The sequence below is a fragment of the Pelophylax lessonae genome (assembly GCF_965119305.1).
Source record: "Pelophylax lessonae genome assembly, chromosome: 8".
NCBI lineage: Eukaryota > Metazoa > Chordata > Amphibia > Anura > Ranidae > Pelophylax > Pelophylax lessonae.
The window spans coordinates 78,333,349-78,346,114 of NC_138775.1; positions in this window are offsets into that span (position 1 = coordinate 78,333,349).

The window sequence follows — 12,766 nt, forward strand, 5'->3', positions numbered from 1 at the left end:
GCACATCACACCAGTGATTACTTTCAGAAATTAGTGGAGGGTGTTCTAGAAGATTTTGAAACTACAAAAGGAACAGATTTGTGACAGATAACGTTTCTAACATGTTGAGCACAATTGAGAAGATAAACGCCGATGAAGAAGGTAACAAACAGATATTAGAGTTAGAGGAACACAGCTCTGCAAGTATTATTATTATTTCAGGTTCTTAAATAGCGCTGTCAATTTTCGCAGCACTTTACATATACATTGCACATTCACATCAGTCCCTGCCCTCAAGGAGCTTACAATCTAAGGTCCCTAACTCACATTCATTCATACATACATAGTAGGGCCAATTTTATACAGGATCCTATTAACCTACCAGCATGTCTTTGGAGTGTGGGAGGAAACCGGAGTACCCGGAGGAAACCCACGCAGGCACAGGGAGAACATGCAAACTTCAGGCAGGTAGTGTCGTGGTTGGGATTTGAACCAGCGACCCTCTTGCTGCTAGGTGAAAGTGCTAACCACTACACCACTGTGCCGCCCATATTGAAGAAAGTTTAGAAACTAAGAGAATGCTGACATTTTTTTAGACAACTTTGTAGAAGAAGCATTGAAGCTTGCGACTATTCATAATATGCAATGTGCTGTTCATACACTGCAACTTGCCATAAGAGATGGATTAAAAGATCGCCATGCAGCTACACTAATTGGCAAATTACGCCAAGTAACTGTTGCAGCCAGGGCCCTGAAAACAGATGCAGTTTTGAAAAGACGTGCAGGAAAAGGAGCCATTTTGGATCAAACAACTCACTGGGGAAGCACTTATTTAATGGTGAAGCGTTTGCTTGAACTTAGACTTCATAGAAGAAATGGACAATGAAACTCTTGCATTTACTGAAAGCCAGTGGACACAAACAAAAGAGCTGGAGAACCTTCTTTCTCACCCCTTCACTGTCACCAAGAGGTTGCAATGTGACGATCTAAATCCGGGTAAATTCCTCTTGAAATGGAAGAGCCTGTTATATCGCCTGAACAAAAATAGAGGGTTAATAGCTGAGGGCATTGCATCTTCAATGATGAAAAGAGAGAGTCTTTTGCTGGAAAATGAAATCTTGTTAGGCTCCATGTACACGGGACGTTGTTAAAAGTCCCTTTGAATGCTGGAATTTTTAGGACGTTTGAAACGTCCGTTCGGTCGCGTTTGTACCCGCGTTTAGCGGGCGTTTAGCAGCGTTTGCGGGCGTTTCCGTTTAGAAGCGTTCCTAGAGGTCAAAAAAATTATTCCCCTTTAAAATGGAAAAGCGCGAACGCTAAACGCGGGTCATCGCGTTCGGACGCGTTTGTGCGTTTGAAACGCCGGGAAACACACGTTCGAACGCAAATAATTGCGTTCTAAAAACAGTCCCTGAACGCAACTGCCTGCAAATGACTGTAAACGACCTGGTGTACATGGACAGATAAGATAAAATGTAGATGGGTTCAGGGGCTTCTGAAAAAAACGCCCAACTGCTCCTAAACGGCCATTTCCAGCGTCCCGTGTACATGGAGCCTAAGTTGAAGAAGCCATCCTTGTTTATCCAGAGATCGTTGGTGATGTGGCCAGAATAGTTTTACTGCAATGTTACCCACCCAAGTCAGTGTCGAAAGATTAATACAGGGGAGTCTGAGTCGGAAGTACAAAAAACTGAGGAGTCGGAACATTTATCTACCGACTCCACCGCCCTGGTTTAGGCATTAATGGCTGTTACTTTGAGGGGACAGCAAATGTACATGGTTATACAAGCTGTACACTCACTACTTGTAGCAAAGTGTAATTTCTTCAGTGTTGTCACATGAAAAGAGATAATAAAAAAATTTACAAAAATAGAGGGGTGTACTCACTTTTGTGAGATGCTGTATGTGACAGATTCAATGCTAATCTTAAGAAGTGAACGCTGTTCATTAAATTGTTGAAACTTCTGGTTTCTCTGAAACATCCAAAATGCCAATATGCACAATGATAATGTAAAAATTTGTAGTGTGAAAGGGCTGAATTTTTATTTTTTTTTTTTTTCCATCGGTGTAAAGAATTCTAAGCAGAACAGGTTTTTATTATGAGAATTTTACAATTTAATAAATTACAAGATTTAATAATGACTTTTAGATTTGGCTGTATTATGTAACAGTGGATGTGGTACCCAGAAAGTTTTATCTAGTATTGGTGTTTGCAAGGATATTTTCTTCTTGGGTCCTTCAACTTCTCAAAGTTCGTTGTGCCGTATTGGAGTGACCACCCATTGCTCAAATTTTGGCTGATTTTGCAGTATTTAAAGTTCAAGACATAGTCAGCTTTATTTACCAACATTTCGTTTCTCCCCCCCCTATCGGAGTCTATTGGAAGCTGTATTTTTGCTTAGTACTGTATTAGGCAACACGGCCCAACGCACATGGTGTGAGTGGTCTCCTATAGAGTCTGGACAAAAGGCAGTGAATACTCTGTAATCTGTTACTTGTAATAGGAAAAAAAAATGTACATGAGATGTATAAATGGGATATTTTGCATATCTAAAGACTTTTTATGCTGTTACAAAAGCCGGAAGAAGACCTAAATACGTGATCGCAGTATTACCGCACTTGCTATGATCAAGCCAAGTCACACGGTGCTTGCCATCTGTGCGGAGCTGCTGATAGAGCTCTCCAAGTACAGAACATGTACAAAGAAAACCTTGACGGGCTCTTTCAGATCTTGAGTTTCATTTCTCAGTTTGAAGTAATGATGTAGCTGAAGTTTGGCATTTGCAAGCAAGTCTAAAGCCCCGTACACACGTACCGATGGTCGGCTTACAAATGTTCCTCTTTTCTCCCCGGGATGTCGGTGTCTGCTGAAAAGTGCAAAGACAGCACAAGGACAGCACAAGAATTTTGTCCGCCGACTGCAGAAGTGATGTCATGTAATGGTTAACTTTCCCTGTGTTTTCTATTTTCTGAGCATGCCCAGTCTTGCAAATCTGCGGTCTGTCGGCCGAATTGTGTACTGACAGGCGAACAATCGTCCGTTCTGGTGTCGGCATACAAATATTTTCATGTTTGCAAGAAAGACTTTTGTCCGCGGATTGTGCGCAGACATCTGTCGGAGGCACCATACTAACACGCGTACAATCGGCAGATCCTTCGTCCACCGACGTTTGTATGCCGACGATCGGTACGTGTGTACGGGCCTTTAGAAGTGGCTGATCTAATGTAGCACTTCATCAGATGTCCATATGGTAGATGGACTAACAACCTCCCAATTCCAACCACCCTGTTTACATACCTGTATGAGGAGGCCAAGATGAAGAGGGGAAGCAGTATATTTCCCACCTGTTAAGGTGGACATTCATTAGTAGAATTTTTGTTTGATCTTCGAACAGTTGGTGGGGTCAAATCCATCCACTTTCCACCATAGTGACGAGATGGTTGGACATCTGGATGAAATTGTAAGTGCTTTAAATTGAATTTGGATTCAGTGATGGCAAGGTAAAGCGGATCTCCACCCAAAAGGGAAAGTTCCCCTTTAAGCATTACTCCCTACCCAATATGCCACTTTTTTTTTTTTTTTTTTTTTGGGGGGGGGGGGGGGGGGTGAATGGAAACGGGTACCTAGTTTTGCCAGGTACCTGCTTCCCATTCCACTCAAGCTGCTGTTCTCCTCCCCCCTCCCTCCTTGCAATCTTCTGGGACACGTTGCAGGTCCTAGAAGATTGCCCGACCAATGGGAAAGCGCTGTGCGGCTCGCGCATGTGCACCTTTTCTATGGCAAGCTGTCAACTGGGTGCTCACACTTGCAATGCTGCGGAGAGGGAGTGAAGCAAGGCTTTGGGCGGCCACATCGCTGGATTGTGGGACAAGTTAGTGTGTGTTTTTAAAGTCAGCAACTACACTTTTTGTAGCTGCTGACTTATAATAAACACAAAAATTAGTGGAACTCCGCTTTATGTGAATAACCTTATGATGGCATCTGAAATTCGGTGATATATTGGGCAAACATGTCCCTGAAGTTGATGATTTGAAAGCCAGGAAAAAAAAAATGGTCATCAGTTTGTTGTGTAGCTGTAGACCAGTCAGTGTGACCATTCTGACCTGTGTTCACTGCCAAAAGCATCCACGATGGGCCCATGAGGGTTAGAACTGGACTAAAGAGCAATGGAAGAAGGTAGCATGGGCTGATGACTGTGTTTTCTTTTACATCATGTGGATAATCAGCGGTCTGTGCCTTACCGGGGGAAGAGATGGCAACAGGATGTAGTATGGGAAGAAGGCAAGCCTATGGAGGCAGTGTGAGACTTTGGGCAATGTTCTGCTGGAAATGATTGGGTCATACCGTTCATGTGGTTACACGTACCACCTACCTAAACATTGTTGCTGACCAAATACAACCCTTAATGGAAACCGTATTCCCTGATGGCAGTTGCCTTTAAGCAGAATAAGGTGCCCTGCCACACTTCAAACTCATCGTGTTACCCAAATCATTCTGACGTTTTGACTTGGCCTCCAGATCTCAATCCAATTGAGCGTCTGTGGGATGTACTGGAAAAAAACATTTCAATCTATGGAAGCCCCACCTTGCAACTTAAGGCTATGTTCACATCTTGGCGTTGCTATTACAGGCGTTTTTATGGGCGTTTTTGCAGGCGTTTTACATATGTTTTTTGTGCAGGCGTTTTTAGATTGAATAGAGACCAATGGAAAACGCCTGTAATCTGCCCAAAAAGAAGCTCATGTACTTTTTTGAGCGTTGGGCGTTTTGCTCATGGTGTCAAAATGCTCAGGTGTGAACAGGGGCCATTGGAATGAATAGGATTTGTCTTGTTGGGCGTTTTTGAGAGCTGATCCTAGAGCAGAAAAAACGCCCCAAAAACGCCTACATGTGAACGTAGCCCAAAGGACCCGAAGGATCTTCTACTGATGGCTTGGTGCCAGATACCACCTTCAAAAGGGGAACCAACTCAGTATTGGGTGGGCATTCAAACATAAAAGCGCTTTGAAATGTATCAAAGCCCAGGACCTCTTCCTTTTTTTTTTTTTTTTTTTTTTGTAGCTGTCCAGTTGAATATGGTGCTGATACTGTTCAAATTTTTTATTTTTAGCATTTTTTTTTATTTGGCAGTCTTCGTTTGTAGAGCAGCATTCTTTTGGTTGTATTCTATATTTAAAGCTGTGTCCTTGGGGCTGTATGGTTTTTAGAACGTTTATATCAGAAAAGTGTCATTTCTGAATGCCGTACTGTGAGCGCTCACATTGTTTGGTTCTTTTGGCGTGCATGAAATCCTTCACATTTTTCACATTCTCTTTGGAAACAATTTCTGGAAGTTCAGTGACAGAAGTTTCTTCCAGTAACAGATGAGATGGCTGCTTCTGCGTCACATGCGTCTCTGGAATGTACCATGTGGGATATGAAGCAATAATTAGCTACGGCGTCCCAGTACTTTCCTCTTGTTTGTTATGGAAAAAGCAATAGGAGTAGGCTTTCTGCATACTGGAATCCTTTTCACTGAGAGGCGTATGTGGTTTCTATTATGTGGAATCCTTGTCACTGGGAGACATACGTGATTCTATATGGGGCTAATAGAAGCTGCTTTTACGGTTTTGTCTTGGATGCAGATCCCCTATATTATAGGCTTGACAATACATAAAAAGAGGGAAAGGAAATGGAAAAGCAAAGCAGAATAGGTGGGTGCAGCCTCTTTGGCTGCTTTAAAGGGTAATTTGGTTAATTCGTACATTCTCTATCCTATAAATGAGCATATAAAATATACTAGCGAGCGATCTAACAAACCTTTATAAAAATCCAGCAGGGAGACTGGGACCCCCTCAGTGGTCTCGGCAGGTGTGCAGAACCAGCAGGTAAAATTCCTGCCTAGACTATATTGCCTTCATTAGGCAGAAAAGATCCAGAGGGGGTGGTTCTTGGGCCAGGACTGGCAGTATTAGGCAGCTTACACACGATACTCCTGTTAGAGCATCTACGTTTTCTGGCGTAATTGTAATGCGTGTATTTTCGGGCATTTGCGTACATTTTCGCGTAAATGCGCATAAATTCTAGCGTTCTTGATATTCAATTGGCATTTTGGGTCATTTGAGCGCATTCGCGTGTATTTGCGCGCATCAGGCTCAAATTACTGACCAAAAATGCCAATTTTTCTATTTTGTTCTTACTGAAGAAAACGCGGCGCTCATTTACGCGGCTGTGTGCATAGGCACATTAGAATGAATGGGCTCTATTTTAGCTCAGAAAAAAAAAGCTGTACTGGGCATTTTTAAGCTGCAGTGTGTGGGAGATAGGATGAAACAGACCATGTGTGTGTTCTTCTCTTCCCCCCCCCCCCCCCCCCGATCCTCCAGATAGATGGAAGATAGGGTTAACATCCATCTGGATTTCATGAACCGGATCGGATAGCGGTGGGTGTCAGCGGACAGGTCGGCGCTGACATCAGCTGCTCCATAAAGGCACATGGAGCGTCCGATCAAGTCCGCCTGAAAAACTGTCTGACTGGCAGATCTGATCAGAAAGCCGTGTTAAAAGGGCCTAATTCCACAGGCTGATCACCTTCATGCCACGCTGCATTGATGCAGTAATTCATGCAAAAGAAGCTCTGAACATGTATTGAGTGCATACTTTTCAGTAAGCCAACATTTCTGTATTAAAAAGCCTGGTCTTTAATATTCGCCTTCCGGTTTGTAAGAAGCCATGGTCTTTGGCCTGAAACCCTCTACTTGTATTAGTGTGTGTGTGTGTGTGTGTGTGTGTGTGTGTGTTTTTGTTTTTTTACCAAGGACTTGGCAGAAAGTGTTTAAGCCCCCGTTCACACTAAGGCGACCTGGTCGCCTCACAGGTCGCCTCCCATAGGGAAGCTGCGGACCCGTTGTAATAGGAGCAACACAAGTCGCTCCGACTTAGAAAAAGGGTCCGGAGCTTCTTTGGGGCGACCAGGAGGCGACCGCCATAGACATATCGCTTCTCGGCCTTTTGGCTAAGATCAAGTGTAGTATCTGTTCCTATCAGTGTTGGTATGGAACCGGAATGTTAGTATCGGTGGTGGCCGAAGTTAACCGGGGCGTAACTGGAGGACCGGAGTAGGCCAAACCAGAGAAAGCCGGATGGTTCCAATGCCTTCCTGATTTGAATGGGTCCGCCCCTGTCAGTTTGAAGGGAGCGAGAAAGCCGGCGTGGTCAACCGGTTAGTACTGCTCCTGGATGTAATTGGTGGGAGTGTGCGGATGGTGAGGGGAAGGGCCCTTCCTCCTGGGTGAATTTGGCTGAGAAGGGGGCCATTTTCTATACCTTTCGAGGTTGGGCTCTCCCTGAGCTGTCTGCATTCCTGGCCTCCTGACAGGAAGGGCTACACTTGGTCTGGCCATGGGCTGAGTCCGAAAAAGCCCGTGGTGTACGTGCCCCTGGGGTGGCAGCCCAGGGGTGCCTCAATTTCACTGGTGAGGGGCAGCTCACCTGAGTTTTTGTGGCACCTTGGTCACTGCACCATCACACTTTTTCTGCACCTGCCTCTTGGGGTGGGCCTTTTAGCCAACACCAGAGGAATTTTTTATTCCTGGCCGGGGGGCCTGCCGAGGTCTTGCACTTAGGCACTACCCAGCACTTCTCCACTTCCCCTTTCCCCACTCTGTTTTTTCTTTGTGTGTCCCTTTTTGGTTGTATTGTCACTTGCACGATGAGTATGGCGTAGGTCCTCGGGCCTGCCCTGAAAGTCTTGGGAGGGGGTGGACATGGCCTTTTGGCTTAGTTCGCCCTCTCTCACGGGGTCTCCCTTCGGGGGAGCCCCACCTAGTACTCGGGGTGGGCTGTTTCGGCAGTCCCCCTGGAGAACGGGGTCTGCCCGGCTTCGGCTGGGCGGACCTAAGTGAGTACCTAAGTCCCAGTCAGGAGCTTCACGCCCCGGTGGATCAGGGTTAGGGCCCTTCCTCTTCGGAGGAGGGCCATGTGTGTACGCCTTTTGCACTTTTTTGTGTGTCTCACGTTTGCGTGTGTGCACTTTTTTATGCACCGGGTGTAAGTCTTTTGAGTGTGTTTCACACGCTACGGGCTTAAAAAAAAAAAAAAAAAAAGTCGCTCCGACTTAGAAAAAGGGTCCGGAGCTTCTTTGGGGCGACCAGGAGGCGACCGCCATAGACTTCAATGTTATGAAGTCCGTGGCGGCCGCTCCGAGGTCGCGGTGCGAAGTAGCGTCTCTCGTATGTGAAGGGGCACTCAGAGTAAAACCATGTTTACGCCATGCTGCCGTTTAAAACGAAAAAAACAACTATTTAGGCCTCCTGGCTATTTTGTTGCCAAGCTCTGTCAAGTCCTCCTGGGACAGAGCTTTCTCAGTCTCTACCTCCTTTAACTTGATCCTTCAGTCACTAAGCTGGACTTGTTTTCTGCTCACTTGGGATGAGCTAAGGTTCAGGCTAATTTTTCAGTTCATCCTGAACCGGAAGGAAAATGTCACATGATCGATCGCAAGTCGCCAGCCCAATCCACAGCAGCAATGGAATTTCCCATCCCACAGCCGCACATAACAAAAGGGTGGGGATTGTGGTGGCCTAATGACCTTGTCCAGATATGGCCACCTGGCAATTTCACATCAATGATGGCACGGTTCTCTGCCCCTTTGTTACATGTGACTGCAGGGCATTCCACTGCCACAGCTGATTAGGCTGGCAGCCATCCATGTGGTGGTTTTCTATGAGTTAGGTGTAATGGTTTGGTTTCCTTAGCTCGTGCTTACGGTCCACATATTGACTATTTGTTTGGACAGGGGCTACTTTTGTCCCTCCACAAGCTTCAACTTTCTCTGACATCAGTTTAGTTTGGCGGCCTGTTTCTCTAGGCTGTCTGGACATGCACTCCCCAGGCGTTGGGCTTCTAGTGGTCCTAGAGGTAAATTTGGGGGGTGGGGGGAGAGAATTGCTACCTAGAGAATATTTTCTTTTGTGAGCAACCCCTACGTGCCTCCAATCAGCCTCGCATCTGTTTGGAGACCCTTTCCCGGTTGAAATACACGATCTGCATTAGGGCTCTTTCACACTGTCTGCCTCCGTAGGCGGATCCGTGCTGCTCAGCAGGGGATTGTAAATGCAGATCCCACGCGGAGCAGGCAGGTGACATCTCCCTCTCCGCTCTGTGTGTGGAGATGGAGGTGTCGGAGCCCCATGCATCTCTATGGGGGAATCGGATGAGAGTGGACCGCTTGTCCGCTCATATCCGATCCCCTGGACTGATGGAAAATTGGGTTTCAATCCATCAGGATTTTACGGACTGGATCGGATGCGGGTGTCAGCGGACATGTCTCCGCTGACATGCGCTGCCCCATAGGGATGCATGGAGGATACGATCAGATCCACCTAAAAAAACTGACAGGTGGATCTGATGAGCGCTCATGTGAAAGGACTTTTGGTGACTTTTAGAGCTTGCCACTAACTTATTTTCATAATCGATTAGTTGGCCGATTTTTTTTTTTTTTTTTTTTTTTTATCGGATATTAACCTTAAAGTTTTGATGTATAATTTAGTTAATATGTGAATGTTAAAAAGTCAATTTATTCTTAAAGATCTATATGCAGTGGTAAATCTAAATTACCAACTACATGGTTAGGAAGTAAAATCTCTAATCCACTCTGAGAATAACAGACAGAAGAGATACTGTAACTACTAATAGAAGTTCAATCTGGTAAATTATCATCAGACTCCGAGATCAAATTTTTATCTTTTAAAGACTTGTTTTTTTGCTGTTTTTCAAGACAGAACTGTTATATACTCCCTTGTCCTAGGCAGGTGGATTGATGAAAGCTGAATAAACAACATAAACATAAATAAGTGCAGCGCAATAAACCTAAGCATGTCCATAAAAGCTACCTGGGCCTGCTGTCACTTTATGCTGGTCATACAAAAAAATGTTCATGTGACTTTCTAGTGTTTAGTGGGGTAAAATCGATGTTCGTTTTTCGCCCACAGTGACGGGAAAATTCGAAGGAGCAGAATGGAAAACTTCTTGGTCAAAGGAATTTTCAGACAGTGTATTAGCTTTTCGTTCAGAAATTACATTCATTTTAAAAGCAAGTGAAATTTTCAAATGACATTCTTTTATCCAGCAAATGTACAAACATTTTTTGTAAGAATATTCTTGTCCAAAAATCGATATGTATGGCCAGCATAAGGCTCGGTTCACACCTGTGCAGTTTGCTTTTGATCTGTTTCTGCAGTGCTTTTGCTGTGCGTTTGCATTTTTGATCAATTTGTTTTTGGGCAGATTAAAAAAAACGCAAATCATGGCAAAAACACACTACATGTTTTTTTCTGCAGCTTCGCCATTGAAGTCTGGTAAACCAAAAAAGCACTTTTTTTTTTTTTTTTTTTTTTGGATCGCCTGTCATAATTGGGTTAATTAGCTCTTTATAGTACAAAGAGCAAAAAATCGCTACTAATATATAGGAATAAATTAAAAAATAACCCGCGCCCTTTGCAAAAGGCACATCAGCAGCTAACTCAAAACACTGGAAGGTTTCAAATGGGATACAGGTGTCCTTTTATGAACGGGTGAATTTTTTTCTCCATTGGCTTCTCTACAGTTCTCCGGGGAAAATGATCACATCTGGCACCCCTTTTATGAATGGGAGAACTTCAGTTCGCCCAGGGTGATCAGAGGAGAACAGTTTTCTCGGAGATCTGTGTAGAAGTCAATGGAGCGTCTGTAATCTCGTGAGACAAAGCGAGATTACAGTAGTATGAAAATCCCTCGCGCGCTTTAACAAGCAGAGATAAATTATCACTGCTGAGTACACGAGGTTATAAATAATAGTCCCCTTACATAAATATGTATATATATACACTGAATACACACACACATACATTGTGTATATATATATATACACATTAAATATATATCTACATGTATGTGTGTATATATATACATGTATATATATACATAAATATGGCAGGGGGACATGATTACTGTGTTGGGGGGTCTGAACGAGGAAGAAGGAAGTCCATAATCTTCCTTTTTCCCCCTCAGTTCTCCCCCGATTCTGTCTTCACTCCCCGCTTCACAAGCTCCAGGCTGGTGAACCCGGGAGTGTGAATTCTGGCACAGATCGCCAGTGAAGGGCGGAGATCGCAGCTTCATAGCCTGGCCATTTCTGTGTCTGTCAATGACAGATTCCCATGTGAAGAGATGATCAGCGGAGAACATGTTCTCCTGCGATCATTTCTGTTTCATAAACTGAGAATGATCGGAAATGAGCTGTGATCAGCAGGATCACTGCTCATCTCCATTTCATAAAAGGACACCACAATACGCTGCTCTATGTATTTTATATATAGGAACGGGGCATTTAAACCTTTTTATATTAAAGTGGTGCTAAAAGCTGAGACTTTTTTTTTTTTTTTATTTTATTTTTTTTTTTTTTTTTGGATATGGTCATTCTAAATATGATGCACAGTACTGGTAAGTGTTTACTTTAAATGTAATTGTAATTAAGTTGGCTTGGAAGAGCCAACTTACTGATATTGTATTTAAACTTATTATTAAGTTGGCTTGGAACAGCCAACTTACTGATATTGTATTTAAACTTATTATTATTCTTCTTCTTATTATTATTTTTCTGGCCGGTAAATTTTTGGACACTATCTCCTCCTAGACCGTTCAAGCTACATACTCCAAACTCGGCACAGACCTTCATACTGTTCTGACTCGGTGTGCTATATCTTTTCAGACTGGTTTGAGTTACGGTTTTCCTAAAAATTAAAATTAAAAACCCAAAAAATGCCCATAGACTTTCATTGACAGGATGTTCAGATGACCCAAGCTCCAAATCCCATTAGACTCAATCAAGCTTTGATGCTAATCAATGTAAACTCATTCAAACTCGTCTAATCTATCTATCAATCGATCTTCAAACCTTTTCGATCGATCGATCGATCTTCAAACCTTTTCGATCGATCTTCAAACCTTTTCTATCGATCGATCAATCTTCAAACCTTTTCGATTGATCGATCTTCAAACCTTATCGATCGATTGATCTTCAAACCTTTTTGATCGATCGGTCTTCAAACCTTTTTGATCGATCGATTGATCTTCAAACCTTTTCGATCGATTGATCTTCAAACCTTTTCGATCGATCGGTCTTCAAACCTTTTCGATCGATCGATCTTCAAACATTTTCGATCGATCTTCAAACATTTTTGATCGATCTTCAAACATTTTTGATCGATTGATCTTCAAACCTTTTCGATCGATCGATCGATCTAAACTTTTCAAACTTTCTGGTCAGGCTTTTTCAAGCCAACTTAAAGTTTGTCTCAAACTTTTTTTTCTAGTTCCTTTTATATTGCCTCTAGTTTATCAACCTCCACCTTCTCTGGGTTCAGATGCTGATCTTCCCTGCAGTCTTTAAAGTGATTTTTTTTTTTTTTTTTAACAAAGTCCTACTTACCTGCTCTGTGTAATGGTTTTGCACAGAGCAGCCCTGATTCTCCTCTTCTGTGGTCCCCCACGAACGCTTCTGGCTCCTCCTGGTCTCCGAGTGCGCCTATATCAAGGTAATAGAAAAACTTCTGCCTTCAGAACCACTTCCCACCCCTGACTACATTTCCCATGAGGCATTGCTCCTCACATTCACAAGTTTTCAGGCACTTACTGACTTAGGCTCCTTTCACACGGCCGCTCCGTGTGAAAGGTCCGCTGCGGGACTTTTTTTTTTTTTTTTTTCCACAGAGCGGATGACATTTCTGTCATCCGCTCCGTGTGCCCGCATATCATCCCATCCGTTTG